Below are 22,971 nucleotides of genomic sequence, written 5' to 3'. Positions count from 1 at the left end.
AGGGAATATGGTGTCTAAAACGTAAATCTATTTATATTAACTATTTGATTATTGAAGTGTTGTTTAAAATCAATATCACATTTGTAATCATGCTGAATTTTGGAGAATAAAACGGCACTTTTCGTAAGATATAATGAGATGAGAAGTATAGAGAAGGTCAGAAGGAGTTGCATTGTGTTTGTGGATTTGGAGAAAGTGTAGTTGTGGTATTGTATGAGGAAGTCAGAAGTGGGAGAGAAGTATGTGAGGGTGGTGCAGGACATGTATGAGGACAGTGTGACAGCAGTGAAGTGTGCAGTAGGAACGACAGAATGGTTCAAGGTGGAGGTGGAGCTGCATCAAGGATCAAGTCTCCATGGACTATGATGTTTGCAGATTATATTGTGATTTGTGGTGAGAGTAGGGAGCAGGTGGAGAAGAGCCTGGAGAGGTGGAGGTATGCCTTGGAGAGAAGGGGAATGAAAGTCTGTAGGAGTAAGACAGAGTGCATGTGTGTGAATGAGAGGGAGGGCAGTGGAGTGGTGCAGTCGCAGGGAGAAGAGGTGGAGAAGGTGGAAAAGTTCAGGCACCTGGCGTCAACAGTGAAAAGTAATGGAGAGTGTGTTAAAGAAGTGAAGAAAAGAGTGTAGGCAGGGTGGAGAAGAGTGATATCAGGAGTGATTTGTGATAGTAGGGTATCTGCGAAAGTGAAAGGGAAAGTTTATAGGACTGTGGTGAGACCTGAGATGTTGTATAGAGACAGTGGCAGTGAGTAAAAGACAGGAGGTGGAGCTAAAGGTAGCAGAGCTGAAGATAATTACAATTAAGAATTAATTAATTAATTAATTAATAAAAAATCTCAGATTCCCAAGTTTCCTCCAGCTGAGCAACACGTTCCTCCAGTCGCTCTCTGTCTCTCATCAAATGATCTCTCTCATCCTTTGCATTCTTCTTCTCTTCCTCACAGTGGTTCAGGGAATCCTGCAGATCCGTGGTGGTTTGGCGCTGTAAGGGGATCATCTCCTCCATGCCTGGTTTGGACTTCTCTGTTTCTTTCTCAAATTTATTTTGTACAAATTCCAAAGTCTCCTCCAGCAGAGCAACACGTTCCTCCAGTCGCTCTCTGTCTCTCATCAAATGATCTCTCTCATCCTTTGCAGTCTTCTTCTCTTCCTCACAGTGAATCAGGGAATTCTGGAGATCCCTGGTGGTTTGGAGCTGTGAGGTGATCATCTCCTCAATGTCTAATTTGGTCTTCTTTTTTTCTTTCCTGAATTTATATTGCTCAAATTTGAGAGTTTCCTTCAGCTGTGCAACACGTTCCTCCAGTTGCTCTCGGTCTCTCATCAAATTATTTCTTTCATGCTTTGCAATCTTCTTCTCTTCTTCACAGTAAATCAGGGAATTCTGGAGATCCCTGGTGGTTTGGAGCTGTGAGGTGATCATCTCCTCCATGTCAAGTTTGGCCTTCTCTTTTTCTTTCTCAAATTTATTTTGTTTAAATTCCGAAGTGGCCTCCAGCTGAGCAACACGTTCCTCCAGTCGCTCTCTGTCTCTCATTAAATTTTCTCTTTCATGCTTTGCAATATTCTTCTCTTCTTCACAGTGGTTCAGGGAATCCTGCAGCTCTCTGGTGGTTTGGAGCTGTGAGGTAATCATCTCCTCCATGTCTAGTTTGGCCTTCTCTGTTTCTTTCTCAAATTTATTTTGTACAAATTCCAAAGTCTCCTCCAGCTGAGCAACAAGTTCCTCCAGTCGTTCTCTGTCTCTCATTAAATTCATTTTCTCTTCCTCACAATGATTCAGGGAATCCTGCAGATCCCTGGTGGTTTGGACCTGTCTATAGATCATCTCCTCCATGTCTAGTTTGGCCTTCTCTTTTTCTTTCTCAAATTTATTTTGTACAAATTCCAAAGTCTCCTCCAGCTGAGCAACACGTTCCTCCAGTCGCTCTCGGTCTCTCATTACATTTTTTTTCTCTTCCTCACAATGATTCAGGGAATCCTGCAGCTCTCTGATGGTTTGAAAGTGTCTGATGATCATCTCCTCCATGTCTAGTTTGATCATCTCTTTTTCCTTTTCAAATTTATTTTGTTCAAAATTCAAAGTGGCCTCCAGCTGAGCAAGACGTTGCTTCAGTCGCTCTCTGTTTCTCCTCAAATGATCACTCTCATGATCTGCACACTTCTTTTCCTCTAAATGATTTAGGGAATCCTGGGGCGCCCTGGTGGTCTTGAGCTGTAAGTTATTACTCGTCTTCATGACTCGCTTTTCCTTCTTTCTTTTCTTCTCCCAATAATATCTCTCATATTTAAGAACAGCCTCCAGCTGAGCGACTTGTTCCGCCAGTTGTCTTCGTTCTCTCATCAAAATCTCTTTCTCATTCTTTGCAGTTTTCCGCTCTTCTTTACTGTAATTCAGGGAATCCTGAAGCTCCGTGATGGTCTGGAGCTGTAACTTGTTCCTCTCCTCCATGTCAAGTTTTGCCTTCTTTCCTTTCTCTCTTTTTAATGTGGCCTCAAGCTGAGCAACACGTTCCTGCAGTTGTTTTTGTTCTCTTGCCCAGCTTTCTCTCTCACTTTCTACAATTTTCTCTTGTTCCTCATGGAGTTTCAGTGAAGACAGAAGCTTAGTGATGTTCTGGAGGTGTGTGGCGTTTCTCTCATTTATCTCCTGTTCCCGGTCCTTTCGCTCAGAGGCCAAAGTAGCCTCCAGCTCTTGTACCATCTGTACCAGAATGTCTTTCTCTTCTGTCTCTGGTGTTCTCTTCTCCTTTATCAGATGAAGAAATGAATCCAACTCTGCTGCTACTTTCTCTATGTGTTTCGGTGCCTCCTTCTTTTCAGCAGCCTGTTTAGATTTCTTTTCTCTTATGCTTTGAAAAATCTCTTCCAGTTCCATTCTTAACTTTATGTCTCTTACTCACAGTAACTGATCAGAGAAATGAGAAATACTGACTGTTCTGACATATACAGACTTGTCCTACTGTGACGTCACATATTGAAGCCCCGCCCTGTTTTCTGTGACGTCACATCGGTGCTCTTCTGCGCATGTGCTGAATGTTGCAGAATCATAAATGACCAGTAGGTGGCAGTGTGATGTGTATTAGAGCTCACTGCCACAGCAGGTAATTGGAAGTAGTGGAGCTCTAATGACGTCATTAATAGCGAGGACAAGACACACAGCAGTTTGGGATTCTTTTATTGACTTTATTGATTAATTAATTTGGAGTATGATTGTGTTTCTGATCAAAGTAAGTTCATGTGTATGGAGTAAAAACAACCTGTACATTTCTCACTTCCAGACAGTATTATGAGATGTTCATCTGCTGGAAGTTCATGTTTAATGCTGCATGTTTAATAGGATTTATGAGCTGAAATAAATGTTTCTAGATTGATTTTGTTTTAAACGACTGGTGCATTTTTATCTACTTTTTCCCCTCAACTGAAAGGAGGCAGAAGTTGGAAATCTTTTTTTTTTTTAATTTTGAGTTTAATTTGGGATTATTATAAAACCTGTATGTGAGTATTTTAGGCAAAATGCTGTTTATTGTATTTATTGTAAAAAATTATGCTTCAGATGAGTTTTATAAAAAAAACATTTATACTTATAAAAAAATAAAACATCATACTGAGTGAAACCAATTGTTTATTAAATGCATTATTCACTCAATAAACATCAATGAAAACTGGATTATTTGTTTTTATTGAATGTAAAAATATTAATTTGAGGATAATTGAACTTAATGAATCGAATAGTTTTGGATTAAATGAAGACTTTACTGAACTAAACAGCACTGAATTCTCCTTTAAATCAACTTAAGTTTACTGAACTAAATACTGTTACTTATATGAAAATAAACCCGGTTTCTTGAACCCTGTTCGGTTTCAGCCCCACTTTTGGGCCTCACAGCTGAAAATGACCTTCCTGACTTTCAATGGTAAAAGTTCCTGACAACAGTGTGCTACATACACAATTTACATCTCTTTTGATAAAACACACATTGGGCTTTACATCATCCAAAGATGCTGAAGATCCTTAGAAAAAAAATGTGTACGTCATAAAACATTATTTATTTTTTTCATATATAAATACATGAATTCGGTCCTGAAACAATCGAGAATAGTGATGGGTTAAAAGTCTGATTGTTTATATTTCATCTTTGAAGAAAATACAATAAAAACGAGATTCCTATAAACATTATTCTGAGACTGGGTGTAGTCCTTTTCTTCCTCCGTCTGTTTGAGGAAAAGCAGCCTGATAACCAAATGTACTGGGAATAATAACATTCACACAATAAGCATAGGACTGGTATTTGAACATTAGAAAAACAGTAGAAGAAGAAAGTAATGAAAGTAAAAGTAGCACAATGCTTCCTTCAGTACCTCTGTGAATGATGGAGCACATCTGGACCTTCCTTTTATCCTTCCATTCTACAAACAGCACATCCTCTTCTCTCAGCCAGTGATGAGGCCTCGAGGAGCTTTTTTTTTCAGAAGCTTGTTGCTGATGGTTTGAGGGTTTGTGGACTGAATTTTCCCACATGCTCAGATATTATTTTTTAGGAGATCTCTAAACAGTCCTGGACTTGTGTAGAAGTCGTCAACGAACAGTTTGTAGCCCGTTCCCAACATCTTCTCATCAACAAGTGCTATGACAGATGGTCTACAGACTGACTGGGGTGTGAAATCCTGATTCCACCTCTCTTCAGCTGTGTTGGGGGATAAAACCAGTGAAGACTGGGATTTTCTGTCTCTCACTTTTACTGGTAGAGCTGAAACAGGTGCTGAGTTTGGAGACTGCTTGAACCTCTTTTCTGGTTGATGGCTGGTGTGTGGAACCCACTTCTCCTCAGAAGATTCAACTAAATGACTGTTGGAGCTGCTATCATGGGCCCTCAACTGCTCAGTTGTATGAATGAGATAATTATAACTTATAACATAGGAAATTGTTCATTTAGTTATAATTTTTTCTACAAAACTTCATTATAATGAAGGTAATATCTAATAATGTGTTAGTAATAACAATAATAATAATAATAATAATAAAAAATCTAATAATAATGTTAGCAACAGTGTTCGTTCAATTGAGTCTGAATCAAAAGATTCACTGGTAAATGACTCGATTCCACAGTTCTAGAAAAATCTGTAACATAAAACATTCTGTCTCCTTAAAAATATTTCTTTCAGCAGTCTCTCTCAAGAAAAAGAAACTTTTGTTCTGTTTGTGCAAAACCAGCAGCTGGTCAGAAAGTTCCTTCTCTGTTCCTGGGTTAGTTTGAGGGTTTCACCTCACTCAGCTTCGTCTCCGTGGTTTGGCTCGTCATCTTACATCATCGTCTCATTGTAATAAACGGTGTTCCAGCATGAAAAAACCCCTGACCTGCATATATACAGGCGATAATCAGTTCCCAAACATCTCAACATTTACTGTTTCTAGTTCAATAACAGAACAAATAGCATTCGTACAGTTCAGAGTCTGATTTAAGGTTTGATCAAGTTTTCATTGGATTCTAACATGTTTGATTGAGTTCTTGCATGTAGATGATACTTTTAATACATTTAATACTAACTTCATGCAGTTTCTCACCATAAAGACTGGATTTTATATCAAATCTTTTAGACAAAATAAATAGTTTCAATGTTATTAAATCTGTACTCATTATTTCTACATTATTTATTACATTAATTTTAATCAGCTTCATTTAACTTCTGTTTTATTTATTTATATCACAAAAATGCAGCTTAAAAATTAAACATGTAAAACAGTAAACAGTTTTAGTTTGACAGTTTAATATTATTAAGAAAAATATCTTGCTTTGTAAAAGATCAGCATCACATATAACTAGACAACAAAACACCATTAATAATATTTGTACAGAATTAAGTAAAAAGAAAGTCGTGACAGGGCCACTAGAGGGCAGTGTCAGTATTTTTATTATTATTATTATTATTTTATTTTATTTTACTTTTTATTTTTTTGTGGGACTTATGAATTTTTCATGCTTTGATGAGGATGTGCTGATTGTATAACATTTAATCAAACTAATTATTGGGAATTTAATCATTTTATCTCTTTAGGTTTCATATATGTGTAAATCTGCATATAATAAAAATAAAAATTATTATTATAAAATCATAAATATGATTAAATGTAGACCTTTAGGTACTAAAGCACCTCAGTGCAATAAAGTATTACATTCTAAAGTCCAGCAAACACGACATGGGAGTCAATTCCTTGTAGCATTTTCTTGAACTTGGTTTGCAGGAGAAAATCTGGTTTTGTTGAAATAACAGGTAAACAGATGATAACTGGATAAATAACTAATGAATAAATGCTTCATCCGGCTCATTAACATGCAAACTGATGATGAGTTCCATCACCTGCTGTATGAACCGGAACAGAATCCACATTGTATTTCTAGTTGGAGATGCTGAGATTCTCTTTTTATTGAAATCTTTTGATTAAAACAGCAGGATGAGTTACTAAAGCTGAGCTTTTTCTCTCATTGAGACGTGAATTCTGTAGAACTGCTACTGCAATTTTTACATGAGATGCAATAAATCGTCCACCTACAGAACCTACAGAAACCCAGCATAACTTCCTGTAACTCAGCGTAACTTCCATGGAGGAGTCTCCCCCGTGTGGGTGGAGGAGGAACTGCTACAGTTTAGAGCCTGATTTTAGGTCAGAGCAAGTTGAGTTGTAACATGTAAATGGTACATTTAATACATTTAGTACCACCTTCATGCAGGTTCTCAGCATAAATAGTGAATGAACCACATCTGACTCGAAAAGACCACAATATATTCACATTCAAATACTTTTGACCACACAGTGTGTATCAGCTGAAAAGCAGCAGCTTCGGAGCAGTCGCTTTTCCACACTGAGGTTAAGGCCACATCTTGAAAATACACGATTAAGGAGCCACACTTAGTGTTGGGTTAGGGTTAGGGTTAGGGTTAGGGTTGCGCGTCTAATCGTACATGTACGGTACGGGTGGTGGAAGCGGTCAAAATACACGTAAAGATGCTTCAGAACGGCGTTTCCGTTAAGAAACAGAAAAATCAATGCATTTTATTCACCATATTCAAATATTAAAAAATCTTTAGGTTTACTCAATCTTTCAAATAATTTTCATTTAGAGTCTCTCTGTTTATTATATTCTTATTTCAAATTTCAATTCATTTTACTGTGGAGTTTTGGAGAAAAGTAAAGGCAAAATCACTCAAAGCATCAGTGCATTTTCAATCATGTCACATATACAAATCTTAATTAATCATTTTGCTTTCTAGGTTTGCTCAATCTTTTAAATAATTCTTATTTAGACTCTCCCTGTCTATTATTTTATTACATTTCAAGATATTTACTTTGCAGTTTATGAGAAAAGTAAAGGCAAAATCACTCTAAACCTGCATTTTTATGATGTATACCCACAGATAGCCAGCACCTTTTGATCTAAGTAGGGTTGGAGGATCATACTGGTACAGAAGTTCACTCAGATACTGCGGCGTGAGAGCGTTAAGTGCTTTATACGTCAGTAGTAGTATTTTATAATCAATGCGAGATTTGATTGGGAGCCAGTGTAGACTGTTAAAACAGGTGTGATGTGGTCATATTTCCTAGATCTCGTGAGGACTCTTGCTGCTGCATTCTGAACTAACTGAAGCTTATTAATGCACTTACTCACACACCCAGACAGTAAAGCGTTACAGTAGTCTAATCTAGAAGTAACAAAAGCATGAACTAGTTTTTCTGCATCCTGTAACGACGACATATTTCTAATTGTAGCAATATTTCCAAAGTAAAAGAAGGCGATCCTGGTAATATTATTCACGTGAGCCTCAAAGGAAAGACTCGGGTCAATAATCACACCAAGGTCTTTGACAGCCGTACACGCTGAAACAGAAACACCATCCAGAGATGCTACGTAATCAGAAAGTCTGCTTTTAGCTGCATGTGGTCCTACACTGTAAAAAAGGATTTGTTGACACAACTTGACTTAGTCAAGTCATCTTGTTGCATTGACTCAGTTAAGTTTAGCACATTAGGTGTTAAGTTTACTCAACTTTTATTCATTTGTTGAAATTATTAAGCCACCGGTCTGAATCAATTAATGAGCATTTCAAATCTTTAGTTAAAGCAGCTGAAAAACCTATTGGTAAAACATCATTTTTCATGTTTTCACAACAATAGATCGAGTCTAATTGACATAAAATAGTAATTTTTCCTCAACATAACTGTGAGTTTACTGGACTTTGGTTTGACAAGTAGTTCAGGAAATCTAACCAGATTTTTTTATGAAATCAACACAACTGTAAAATTCAAACTCTCAGCATTTCTTTTTTAAACAGATACACTGCATCCAAAAACACAGACATGAAGAATTCTCTTACAAAGATATAAAAACACTAGACAAGAAAAACCTTCACATATACAGTGAGGAAAATAAGTATTTGAACACCCTGCTATTTTGCAAGTTCTCCCACTTAGAAATCATGGAGGGGTCTGAAATTGTCATCGTCGGTGCATGTCCACTGTGTGAGACATAATCTAAAAAAAAAAATATCCAGAAATCACAATGTATGATTTTTAACTATTTATTTGTATGATACAGCTGCAAATAAGTATTTGAACACCTGAGAAAGTCAATGTTAATATTTGGTACAGGAGCCTTGGTTTGCAATTACAGAGGTCAAATGTTTCCTGTAGTTTTTCACCAGGTTTGCACACACTGCAGGAGGGATTTTGGCCCACTCCTCCACACAGATCTTCTCTAGATCAGTCAGGTTTCTGACCTGTCGCTGAGAAACACGGAGTTTGAGCTCCCTCCAAAGATTCTCTATTGGGTTTAGGTCTGGAGACTGGCTAGGCCACGCCAAAACCTTGATATGCTTCTTACAGAGCCACTCCTTGGTTATCCTGGCTGTATGCTTCGGGTCATTGTCATGTTGGAAGACCCAGCCTCGACCCATCTTCAATGCTCTAACTGAGGGAAGGAGGTTGTTTCCCAAAATCTCGCAATACATGGCCCCGGTCATCCTCTCCTTAATACAGTGCAGTTGCCCTGTCCCATGTGCAGAAAAACACCCCCAAAGCATGATGCTACCACCCCCATGCTTCACAGTAGGGATGGTGTTCTTGGAATGGTACTCATTATTCTTCTTCCTCCAAACACGTTTAGTGGAATTATGACCCAAAAGTTCTATTTTGGTTTTATCTGACCACATGACTTTCTCCCATGACTCCTCTGGATCATCCAAATGGTCATTGGCAAACTTAAGACGTGCCTGGACATGTGCTGGTTTAAGCAGGGGAACCTTCCGTGCCATGCATGATTTCAAACTATGACGTCTTAGTGTATTACCAACAGTAACCTTGGAAACGGTGGTCCCAGCTCTTTTCAGGACATTGACCAGCTCCTCCTGTGTAGTTCTGAGCTGATTTCTCACCTTCCTTGGGATCATTGAGGCCCCACGAGGTGAGATCTTGCATGGAGCCCCAGTCCGAGGGAGATTGACAGTCATGTTTAGCTTCTTCCATTTTCTAATGATTGCTCCAACAGTGGACCTTTTTTCACCAAGCTGCTTGGCAATTTCCCCGTAGCCCTTTCCAGCCTTGTGGAGGTGTACAATTTTGTCTCTAGTGTCTTTGGACAGCTCTTTGGTCTTGGCCATGTTAGTAGTTGGATTCTTACTGATTGTATGGGGTGGACAGGTGTCTTCATGCAGCTAACGACCTCAAACGGGTGCATCTAATTTAGGATAATAAATGTAGTGGAGGTGGACATTTTAAAGGCAGACTAACAGGTCTTTGAGGGTCAGAATTCTAGCTGATAGACAAGTGTTCAAATACTTATTTGCAGCTGTATCATACAAATAAATAGTTAAAAAATCATATATTGTGATTTCTGGATTTTTTTTGTTTGATTATGTCTCTCACAGTGGACATGCACCTACGATGACAATTTCAGACCCCTCCATGATTTCTAAGTGGGAGAACATGCAAAATAGCAGGGTGTTCAAATACTTATTTTCCTCACTGTACACAGCTTACACAAACAGGCGCAAACTTCTGTATGCACAGACCCACATCCTCCAGCCAAAATAGTACAAATACCTCTCCTTGTCATCAGATATATTCATTGCAAGAACAAGTGTACATGAATAATTCACAATAAGCCGTGTTAAACTTCACATTCAACTGTTCAAAAACTGTCTTTAATTCCCAATCATAGTAAAAACCAAGGAAAGAGGAAGCAGTACAAGCGAACAAGAAAACAGTCAGTTTAAAAGGATTTCAAGAATCCCAATTTCCCACTTAAAACAATGAGATCTAAAAACAACAATGCTCTTACACTTTAAACCAGTACAACCATTAAACAGTAGCCAAATGGAAAAAAGTGTTTTGTTTGTTTTCTGTCTTACCGCATCAACTTAGTCTTCAAAGAGTGAACTTTTGCGGTGCAAGAGTCTGATCCAACTCCAATAAACAGCTGCTGTATCACTTTAAAAGGGAATTTTAGTTCCTTTGGATAGTCAAGATTTAATGCATACACCAAGCCCATCAGGTTCAGAAAAGCATTAGGTATATCAGTCAGGTGACGCATTACCACTTCTTCCTCAATCACCAGGGCAACGTCATTGTAGAATGCTGGGAGAGGTTCCATCACATTTTCCACCACCACAAGAATTCCAATCACCAAACCCTGGATCACATCCTCTTCACAGTCACTGGGCTTTATAGCATGTAAACAAAACAAGGTATTATTACTTAAAAGCAATGACACAAATACAGTCCCAGTCCCCTGCAAATTGAGAGATCTAATGGTCAATTTTCCCTGTTTTTTTCCTCACATGTTTTAGCTTACCTCGCATATCTTCATGAATTTTGAAGGAGTCTCTCGCATGTACCATGGCAGACCCAGCAATGCTGCTGTCCTCATCTTTTGCTTTATTGTCTGTAAAATATATAATGGTTAAAGTACTAGCTTTAATCTTTCAATCCTTTGTTTTTCTTTATCATTTCTCCCCCTCCCTCGTTCTTTGATGCTTTTGAAAAAAATGAAAATGTGCACATTTACACTTGTATACTTTTATTGTTAATAAATCAACAATGATGTGTGCAACAACAGTTGTTTGTTAACTTTTTGTTCACCAAAATAAGATTTAATAGTGTAACACACTCATGTCGAGGAGGAGTGGTGGCTCCAGCGGTTAAGGCGCTGGGTTGCCGATCGGAAGGTCTGGGGTTCAAGCCCCGGTATCGCCAGGCTGCCACTCTTGGGCCCTTGAGCAAGGCCCTTAACCCTCTATGCTCCGGGGGTCCCTTACGAGGGAAATATGAAATATCAAGGTCCGTGACGTGGGTCTTTCCCGTGGGCTCACCACCTGCAGGAGGGACCGTAAGGGACGGTGCTGTGAGGATTGGGCAGCAGGCGGGGGCCTGCTTAGACTGCTGCCCCCGCGACCCGAATTAAGATCCCGGATAAGCGGGAGAAAATGAATGAATGAATGAACACATTCATGTCACTTAAATCAGGGGTGTCTAATGCTGCTCCTGGAGAGGAAAAATGTATTGTAGAGTTTAACTCCAACCTGGTTCAACACACCTGCTTGAAAGTATGAAGTGATCCTGAACACCTTGATTAGCAGATTTGGTGTGTTTAATTGGGGTTGAAGCTAAACTTTGCAGGATCTTGGCTCCCCAGGAGCAGGATTGAGTATCCATGTCTTAAATTCATTGGGGATGTAACAACAATGTAAAGATTTTAAAGGATAGGTTACCAAAGATAATTGTCATTTTCTCACCAAGATGCCAAACACATGCAAAGATTTTCATTCCATAAAATTTTAATGAATAGTGGCTAGGCTGATTAGCTCTAAAAAGCAAAGAATTCTGTAAAAGTAGTGGATCACTCATGTTGCCATTTAAAAAAAAAAAAATTTTAAGATAACTTTGTGTAATAAACCAATCATATCAATGTTTATGTTACCATGACATAATACATCAAACCTCAGTTGTTCTTGTGTCACAACATTTGATCAAAAGAACCAATGAGGTTTGATATTAATCTAGTAGCGAATACAAACTTTATTCTAAACAAAAAGTGCCATTTTTATGTTTTCATCATACAAAGAGAATGTATGTTTACAATGTTTACTAAATGTGCATACACAATCTTTATAGATGCATGGGAGTGGAGAGTGACTTGCCTGATGGCAGTGTCTCAGCTTGTAATGTGTGATTAGGGCATGCTGGTTGGATGAGGAAAATCTACAAATCTTGCAAAACCACCTCATTGATATGGAGTTGTGCTTCCACTCCACTTGCACTGTACTGATCCTGCAAATAAAAAAAACAGTGAAGTCAAACTCCATCAAAGTACACATACACGTTAAACACAGAAATATTCACTGAACATCTTACTTACCAAATACAATGAGGAAAAAAGTATAAACACTATTTCTATGACTGGGTGATACATTGAATATTATAGTGATGATATTGCTGGCATTATGAAATTAAGCAACACTGTAAATAAAGCTTTTATTAGCTGAAAATGTTTCTACATTTCATGATTCTTCAGGGCTTCATAGATGATAAAAAGTTTAATGATGTGATTATTAAACTAGAAAAAGTTGTGACGTTACATTAATGCAAGATCAACACGCAAGTTAGCTATACAGAAGACACCGTTTGCACGTGCTCAGATGTATGTATGTTCCTCAAACGATCAGTCCTTAATTTTTAAATTCAAGTTTTTTTTACGGGGAGTGGTGGCTCCAGCGGTTAAGGCGCTGGGTTGCCGATCGGAAGGTCTGGGGTTCAAGCCCCGGTATCGCCAAGCTGCCACTCTTGGGCCCTTGAGCAAGGCCCTTAACCCTCTATGCTCCGGGGGTCCCTTACGAGGGAAATATCAAGGCCTGTGACGTCGGAATGACGTGGGGCCGCCTTCCCGTGGGCTCACCACCTGCAGGAGGGACCGTAAGGGACGGTGCTGTGAGGATTGGGCAGCAGTCGAAGGCGGGGGCCTGCTTAGACTGCTGCCCCCACGACCCGAATTACGGATAAGCGAGAGTGAATGAATAAAGTTTTTTTAAATTACCAACTGATTTTATGTTTTAAGAAACACAAGTCAATCAAGCATTTTTATAATATAAAAACAAATTTGAACTAAATGTTGTTGCAACCATGTATAAATAAAAATGCATATTTCTCATTAAACACAAATCTGGAGTGTCGGCGGTGCTTCGAATATTACTGATCATTCTGTGTTTCTTCAATCAAAACGATAATGACATCCGATTAACGAATCATCACGTCCAGGGTCAGATCCAGAGTCGGTTCTTTCCGACAGTTCGTTTCAATGAAACGATAAAAAAAAATAAAAATTTTCACCAGTTCTTTTACCTCCTCAAATAACGAAGTTGTTTCTATCGTCCCATGAAAATACAATTAAAGACATTTGTAATCATAACTTCAGTTCAATAATAATATCATCGTTATCTTGGAAACATAGTGTTCTGATGGGCAAACAGATTTTTTTCTTATAGTCTTATAAATTAAACTAGTCTCCATTACCTTTTTACAGAGACGAGGATTAAGCTCATAAAGCTTAAACTAGAACATGCTCAGCACAGCAGGTGTTACTTCAGTGATCTGTATTCAGTATTAATGAAGTTCGCAACATGTGATTGACTTAAATCAAAACGCGGACGGTGAGCGCTAACAAAACAAGTCTAAATTAACATTAAAGAAAAAATACTTACTCATTTCATTATTTGCAGTGAATAAAGTTAATCTGTAATCGCGGGCTCCTTCATCTTTTCTGGCATGATCAGCAACTTCCGGTGCAGAAAATGGCGGATGGCGTGTCTCCACTTCGTTAAAATATTACTTTATAATGACGAAGAGTTTCTGGCACATGCGCATTACAGATAAAAAATAAATAGAACCTATGTTTTGTTGTTATATGAACTGGTTATTTAAAGTTTTCCATTTCCCATCAAGTCGAGGTTGTTAGAACTCAACCACTTGTGTAGTGCGGCACTGCAAGTTGACAGGACATGATTTTACTTGTTCACCTGACTAAAACTCTTAATCATTTTTACAGTGTATTAATTTACTCTGACCTCTGGTATAACTGCTATTAATAATTTACTCTGACCTCTGGTATAACTGCTATTAATAATTTACTCTGACCTCTGGTATAACTATTATTAATTTACTTTGACCTCTGGTATAACTGCTATTAATAATTTACTCTGACCTCTGGTATAACTGCTATTAATAATTTACTCTGACCTCTGGTATAACTGCTATTAATAATTTACTCTGACCTCTGGTATAACTATTATTAATTTACTTTGACCTCTGGTATAACTGCTATTAATAATTTACTCTGACCTCTGGTATAACTGCTATTAATAATTTACTCTGACCTCTGGTATAACTGCTATTTATAATTTACTCTGACCTCTGGTATAACTGCTATTAATTTACTCTGACCTCTGGTATAACTGCTATTAATTTACTCTGACCTCTGGTATAACTGCTATTAATAATTTACTCTGACCTCTGGTATAACTGCTATTAATTTACTCTGATCTCTGGTATAACTGCTATTAATTTACTCTGACCTCTGGTATAACTGTTATTAATTTACTCTGACCTCTGGTATAACTGCTATTAATTTACTCTGATCTCTGGTATAACTGCTATTAATAATTTACTCTGACCTCTGGTATAACTGCAATTAATAATTTACTCTGACCTCTGGTATAACTGCTATTAATTTACTCTGATCTCTGGTATAACTGCTATTAATTTACTCTGACCTCTGGTATAACTGCTATTAATTTACTCTGATCTCTGGTATAACTGTTATTAATTTACTCTGACCTCTGGTATAACTGCTATTAATTTACTCTGACCTCTGGTATAACTGTTATTAATTTACTCTGACCTCTGGTATAACTGCTATTAATTTACTCTGACCTCTGGTATAACTGTTATTAATTTACTCTGATCTCTGGTATAACTGCTATTATTAATTTACTCTGACCTCTGGTATAACTGCTATTAATTTACTCTGATCTCTGGTATAACTGTTATTAATTTACTCTGATCTCTGGTATAACTGCTATTAATAATTTACTCTGACCTCTGGTATAACTGCAATTAATAATTTACTCTGACCTCTGGTATAACTGCTATTAATTTACTCTGATCTCTGGTATAACTGCTATTAATTTACTCTGACCTCTGGTATAACTGCTATTAATTTACTCTGATCTCTGGTATAACTGTTATTAATTTACTCTGACCTCTGGTATAACTGCTATTAATTTACTCTGACCTCTGGTATAACTGTTATTAATTTACTCTGACCTCTGGTATAACTGCTATTAATTTACTCTGACCTCTGGTATAACTGTTATTAATTTACTCTGATCTCTGGTATAACTGCTATTATTAATTTACTCTGACCTCTGGTATAACTGCTATTAATTTACTCTGATCTCTGGTATAACTGCTATTAATTTACTCTGATCTCTGGTATAACTGTTATTAATTTACTCTGATCTCTGGTATAACTGCTATTAATTTACTCTGATCTCTGGTATAACTGCTATTAATTTACTCTGATCTCTGGTATAACTGTTATTAATTTACTCTGATCTCTGGTATAACTGCTATTATTAATTTACTCTGACCTCTGGTATAACTGCTATTAATTTACTCTGATCTCTGGTATAACTGTTATTAATTTACTCTGATCTCTGGTATAACTGCTATTAATTTACTCTGACCTCTGGTATAACTGTTATTAATTTACTCTGATCTCTGGTATAACTATTATTAATTTACTCTGACCTCTGGTATAACTGTTATTAATTTACTCTGATCTCTGGTATAACTATTATTAATTTACTCTGACCTCTGGTATAACTGTTATTAATTTACTCTGACCTCTGGTATAACTGTTATTAATTTACTCTGACCTCTGGTATAACTGCTATTAATTTACTCTGATCTCTGGTATAACTGCTATTATTAATTTACTCTGACCTCTGGTATAACTGCTATTAATTTACTCTGACCTCTGGTATAACTGCTATTAATTTACTCTGATCTCTGGTATAACTGTTATTAATTTACTCTGACCTCTGGTATAACTGCTATTAATTTACTCTGACCTCTGGTATAACTGCTATTAATTTACTCTGATCTCTGGTATAACTGTTATTAATTTACTCTGATCTCTGGTATAACTGTTATTAATTTACTCTGATCTCTGGTATAACTGTTATTAATTTACTCTGATCTCTGGTATAACTGCTATTAATTTACTCTGATCTCTGGTATAACTGCTATTAATTCCATGGTGTTTTGACAATTTTTAAATTGTGTGTTTTTGTACAGATTCTACAAAGAAAATGCAAAAGTATAAATTGCTCATGAAAAAGCTTAACGACTTTTGGTTGACATTTATATAATGTCCTTTATACTGAAAAAACTTTCAAAATGAACGCTTTAATAACACATTACCCCAAATTCATTTTAACAGCACACATTTAATTAATGAGCAATTAATGCAGCACGCATTTCTTCATTTTTATTAAAAATATAAATAAATAAATATTATAACAAAAAAGGCGAAATTAAAAAACCTTTATCACAACACACATTTATACACGACATCCTTTCTTTTACTCAGATATTGTTAGATTTCTATCATCATTGTTGGAGAGGTTTTCCATACAATCTACGATGCCCGTGGTGTCTTTTCTGATCAGGGAAGAATCACACAGCACACAGAATGGTGCATATGTTCTTCTTCAGTTTAATGCAGATAACAGACAAGTATATATACACACTGGAAAAAACCCCGAGCTAAAACTGTTCCTGATTGGGTAAGAAAACATAGTAATCAGAGATGTGTGGGCACAGACAAAGACTTTCTGTGTACCTGACATACTCACATCATAAAGATCCTATAAACACTGAACAGACAACATAGGAATGTGTTTAGAGAACCAGAGTGGGGCTCATCTTAATACTAACAGATATGAAAAAAATTTAAAAAATCCAGTGAAAAATCATTTTCATCACCAAACAAGGACCAACACAGCCCTTTATGCAGAGCCGTTCAAACTGTGTGCAAAATGAAGGCAAAAGAAAAGGAATTTGCTAAAGAGCCAGGAAATGATACACCAGTGGAAGGTTGAAAAAGCCACACTATAACAAAAAACAGGTTGATGTGTTTCTCAAAGTTTCTTAAAGTCTGTTACACCAAACCATAAACAATCAGACAGTGTCATGTTGCATTACTAGGTGGATGTCCTGCGTCATTATTAAACAAGCTTCAGTTAGTTCAGAATGCGGCAGCAAGAGTTCTTACTAGATCAAGAAAATATGATCACATAACCCCAATCTTATCATCCCTACACTGGCTTCCTGTTAAGTTTTGAATAGACTACAAACTATTACTTCTTACTTATAAAGCACTAAATGGTTCGGCTCCAACGTACCTATCTAGTCTTTTAACACGCTACAATCCGTCACGCTCCCTGAGATCTCAAAACTTTGGACTTCTAGTAGTTCCTATATAGCAAAGTCCACTAAAGGTGGTAGAGCATTCTCACTTTTAGCTCCTAAACTCTGGAATAGTCTTCCTGACAGTGTTCGGGGCTCAGACACACTCTCCCAGTTTAAGTGCAGATTAAAAACATATCTTTTTAGCAAAGCCTACACATAACATACGTCTCACATCATAAGCTTGTGCTCCAGAACATCTGATCACATGCACATTTTTAACTTGTGCTGTTAATATCATGAACAGCAGCTACGCTAATTCCTCTCCACTGCTTCTCTTTCTCTACTCATCCCGAGACACCCTGAGGTTCCTCCAGCTCCAGTCACGTCCCACCTCGTAATGATTACGGACCTTTGAAGAAGTAGATGCCGAACTCGCAAACATCCCGTACCATCTTGAGACGTACCAGTGCAAACTGGATCCCACTGCATGTGTGGAGTTTTGACATTGGACCTCCTGGAGTGTTTAAAGGCTCTGGCATGGAGAAGCTGATGCTGGATCTGTGATGATCACAAATGCTGAGCTCATAAAACTAGAAGCTACTAACCATAAAGACTGTATAAGACTGCAGAAAGAACATCACTTATAATCTTATACTTCAGTACTCATGTTAGTTCCCACCCTCCAGTGTTGTGTATTGTTGAAAGATTTATGATCACACTCTTGATGTCGCCCGGATGGGGATGGGTTCCCCTTTTGAGTCTGGTTCCTCTACGGGGTTTTTTCCTCATGACATCTAGGGGAGTTTTTCCTTGCCACAGTTGCCACGGCTGCTCATCAGGGAGAAATGAACACCATTCGCCTTGACTGTTGATTTCTGTAAAGCTGCTTTGAGACAATGTCTGTTGTGAAAATTTTTTTTAAGCTTTTAGGCTGCACAAACCTCAACTTTCTTTTACAATATGATGAATTTCTTTCAACTATGGTGATGGTTGGATGCTGGTTTGTGTTGGTTGAACACTGGTTTGTGATGGTTGGATGATGGTTTGTGATGGTTGGATGCTGGTTTGTGATGGTTGGATTCTGGTTTTATTTGTATAGCGCTTTTAACAATGAACATTGTCTCAAAGCAGCTTTACACAGATGATGTGGTAATAAAAAGTGAATATGTTCTTTATGAGTAAGTTTGTCCCTGATGAGGAAGCTGGTGGCGACTGTGGCATGGAAAAACTCCCCGAGATGGCATAAGGAAGAAACCTTGAAAGGAACCAGACTCAAGAGGGAACCCATCCTCATCTGGGTTGCACCGAATGTCCATCCATAGCAGATACACAATGCCGCGGGGCACAGTGATGATGACCAGAAGCGAAAAGTAGTCCCAAGTCAATGTAGCAGACTGTCGACACCAACCACAGTCCAATCCATCCTCAAAAGCACCCGCTCTCACTCCGAAATTTCATTGAACCACCCAAGGTGTTGATGAGAAACCGTCCCAAGCTGCACAGAGCGGCCTCCAGCCGAAGAGAACACCATCCAGAGGCAGACCTGGAACGAAGTGGGTAGATCTACGGAGGGGAGAGGGGCAGGAACAGTGGTCTTTGGAGCCTTAGGAGCATGTTTAACTCGACAAAGAGAGAGCGAGCGAGAGAGAGAGAGAGAGAGAGAGAGAGAGAGAGAGAGAGAGAGAGAGAGAGAGAGAGAGAGAGAGAGAAAGAGAAGAGGGTGACAGGAAGAGAAGGATATGGATTATTAAGTGTCTTTATTGTTGTATGAAAGTTAATATCACTGTGCAGTTTGGACTCCGGCAAGACTCGCTCTGGCAACATAACTAAAAGGGAAAACCAGAAGGTAATACAGACATGAGGGATCTCTGGGATAAGAGACGACCCACACCACCGTCAACAAACCTGTGTGAACGTGTGAGAGTGAGGGGACGACAGAATATAAATATCCCAGTTCACCAAACACCCGATATCCATGCTCCCTCCAGATCTATTTGACTAAATAAATATGTTTTCAACCTCGACTTGGACACTGAGACTGTGTCTGAGTCCAAAACACTGATTGGAAGGTTGTTCCATAACTTTGGGGCTTTATAAGAGAAAGATCTGTCCCCTGCTGTAGTCTTCATTATTTGAAAAACCAACATATAGCCTGCACCTTTTGATCTAAGTAGGCGTGGAGGATCATACTGGTACAGAAGTTCACTCTGATACTGCGGTGCAAGAGCGTTAAGTGCTTTATACATCAGTAGTAGTATTTTATAATCAATGCGAGATTTGATTGGGAGCAGTGTAGACTGTTAAAACAGGGGTGATGTGCTCATATTTCCTAGATCTCGTGAGGACTCTTGCTGCTGCATTCTCAATTAACTGAAGCTTATTAATGCACTTACTCGTACCAGTGCCAATTGGATCCCACTACATGTGTGGAGTTTTGACATTGGACCTCCAGGAGTGTTTAAAGGCTCTGGCATGGAGAAGCTGATGCTGGATCTGTGATGATCACAAATGTTGAGCTCAGTAGCTCCTAGTTTTATACCAAAGACTGTAGAAAGAACATCACTTATAATCTTATACTCCAGTACTCATGTTAGTTCTCACTCTCCAGTGTTCTGTATTGTTGAAAGATTTATGATCAATCTCTTGATGTCACCCAAATGAGGATGGGTTCCCCTTTTGAGTCTGGTTCCTCTCGGGGTTTCTTCCTCATGTCATCTAAGGGAGTTTTTCCTTGCCACAGTCGCCACGGCTGCTCGTCAGGGATAAATACACACTATTCACCTTGACTGTTGATTTCTGTAAAGCTGCTTTGAGACAATGTCTGTTGTGAAAAGCGCTATAGAAATAAACTTGACTTGACTTAAAGCGTTACAGTAGTCAATTCTAGATGTAACAAAAGCATGAACTAATTTTTCTGCATCCTGTAACCACATCATATTTCTAATTTTAGAAATATTTTTAAGGCGATCCTGGTAATATTATTCACATGAGCCTCAAAGGAAAGACTAGGGTCAATATTAACCCCAAGGTCTTTGACAGCCGTACACGCTGAAACAGAAACACCATCCAGAGATGCTACGTAATCGGAAAGTTTGCTTCTAGCTGCATGTGGTCCTAGTAAAAGTACTTCCGTCTTATCTGAGTTGAGCAGAAATACCAGGTGCTGAAAGCTTTAATTTTGTTCTTTGCTTTCATGCTTAATTTAAGGATGAACATTTACCGTTGTGGATAAAGTGTGATAAAAGTTGAACTGGAATAGCAGGAAAGGCATATAAGCACCCAGGTGAAAAAGAAATATACTTAAGTTGTAATTTTTTGGATGCACTTATTATATTTTTATTATATTATACTAAGTGCATATTAAATGTGTTACTTTGGAACAACTTCAAGTATATTAAATGATAATTAATCTATGATTAAGATAAATTTAAAAGTAATTGCAATATAATTTAATATACTTATTTGTGTTAAAAATGGAACAACTTTATGTATATTTAGTGTCATTTAAGTGTACTTCTTTACATTATATTTATAATATACTTTCATTCTATACTTGAAGTACAGTTGAAATATATTTTAAGCTTCAAATTAATGTGTTCCCAGTATATTTACATCATAACTAGGATTGTATTAGCAGAACAGATTTGATAAATAATTCAGAATTATATTAATATATTTTTATTGTATATAAAAATACAGTGCAATTATACACCTTTAGTACAAAAAAACCATTCAGAATTTTATCAAATGCACACAGTTTTAGAAAACTCAAAAACTTTAATTCACGAATACTACTAATTGAATAATCTTCTGCACAAACAGCTAAAATGTTTATTTTTTTTAAATACAAAAGCAAAGTTTACCACTTTTTTTTTTACTTTGTATTAAATATAATATTAAATAATGATATTTCTCTGAATTTTCTAATTTTTCAAGACGATAAAGGGAAATGTTCTACATTGCACCCATTTTTAATACTTACTTCTAACATGATTAGACATGAAATATAAAATATTCCTGAAAATATAGAATAGGAGTTTATATATAATTCTTTTGAAAAATAGCAAAAACATTAAGTCTTGCTGAACCATTATGAGGTCTACACAACATTTCACAGTATAACAAAGCTGATAAACTGTGCTTAAGTACAAATACCCAGCCCACAATTACTGTATCATAATGTACAACAATTTTAAATGTTAAATTACTTTACATGTAAGAAGATCAAAGTAATAAAAAAGGGGGATGTTTTACAGGAACTAAACATACCTATGAGCACATTGACCATGTGAGGGTCCAACTGGTCCTTTGAGGTTTGAATACCACATTTCCCTGTGAGTGTGCATCTTGCTAAAATTTCTAGTTAAAGTCTATTTTAAATGAGCCTTGGCCCAGAGAAAACACTGGATCATGTTTAGATATGGCTTCTTTTTTGACCTATAGAGGTGAATGACACAGTGGATTGTGTTCACCGACACAGTTTTCTGGAAGTATTCCTGAGCCCATGTTGTGATTTCCATTACAGTAGCATTTCTGTATGTAACGCAGTGCAGTCTAAGGGCCCGAAGTTTACGGGCATCCAGTATGGTTTTCCGACCTTGAACCCTTACACACAGAGATTGTTCCAGATTCTCTGAATCATTGGATGCTATTATGCACTCACTTTCTCACTTTCATTTCAACATTTGATATTTTAGCGATATTCTATTTTAAATAAAATATAAGTTTATGAGATTTGTGCATTATTGCATTCCTTTTTTATTCACAATTTGTACAGTGTCCCAACTTTTTTGGAATCGGGTTTGTAATCCTCAATGCCAATATTTGAATTTGAAGCCTGGAAGCAAAAGTTTTTCTGCTCTTTTTTTTTTTGCTGATGTTGCAAATGTGAGCATGTGCCATGAGAGAAAACCATTTGCTAAGAAATAATAAATTTAATTCATTTGAAAAATCGATATCTATCCATCTATCTATCTATCCATCCATCCATCCATCCATCCATCCATCCATCTCTCTCTCTCTCTCTCTCTCTCTCTCTCTCTCTCTCTCTCTCTCTCTCTCTCTCTCTCTCTCTCTCTCTCTCTCTCTCTCTCTGTGGGTGGTCTCTGCTGCCATCTACTGTTACAGAACTCTCAGTGCAACTTACTTCCTTTGCACACACAGTGTCAGACTGCACATTTCATGACAACATACACATCACATTGCACGGTCATGATGTTTACAGGACCAGATAGGGATTGTGAAGGTGTCTACAAGAACAGATAGGGATTTTATTTGTACAGATTCCAGGCTGAAATAGAGAGGCAATGCTTAAAAGATGTGTATTGGGCAAAGGAGGCTGCTTCTGTGTCTATTTCTAACTCTCCCTCACGGTAACAAATTTGTGTATCAACAGGCAACTGTCCTACACCGTACTCTGTTCCCATTCGGGGGGATCCCAGGAGAAAG

At 37.5% G+C, this 22,971-nt stretch overlaps 1 long non-coding RNA gene across 1 annotated transcript in view; it reads left to right on the top strand.

Annotated features, from left to right (window-relative positions):
- Positions 1-22,971, top strand: part of LOC310731235 — a 276,213-nt gene that overhangs the window by 60,819 nt on the left and 192,423 nt on the right. The window lies entirely within an intron of this gene.

The sequence above is a fragment of the Silurus aristotelis genome, assembly GCF_946808225.1.
Source record: "Silurus aristotelis genome assembly, chromosome: 9".
NCBI classification, from domain to species: Eukaryota; Metazoa; Chordata; class Actinopteri; order Siluriformes; family Siluridae; genus Silurus; species Silurus aristotelis.
Note: the sequence above shows the minus strand (reverse complement) of the source record. Positions and strands in the feature narration are given on the sequence as shown.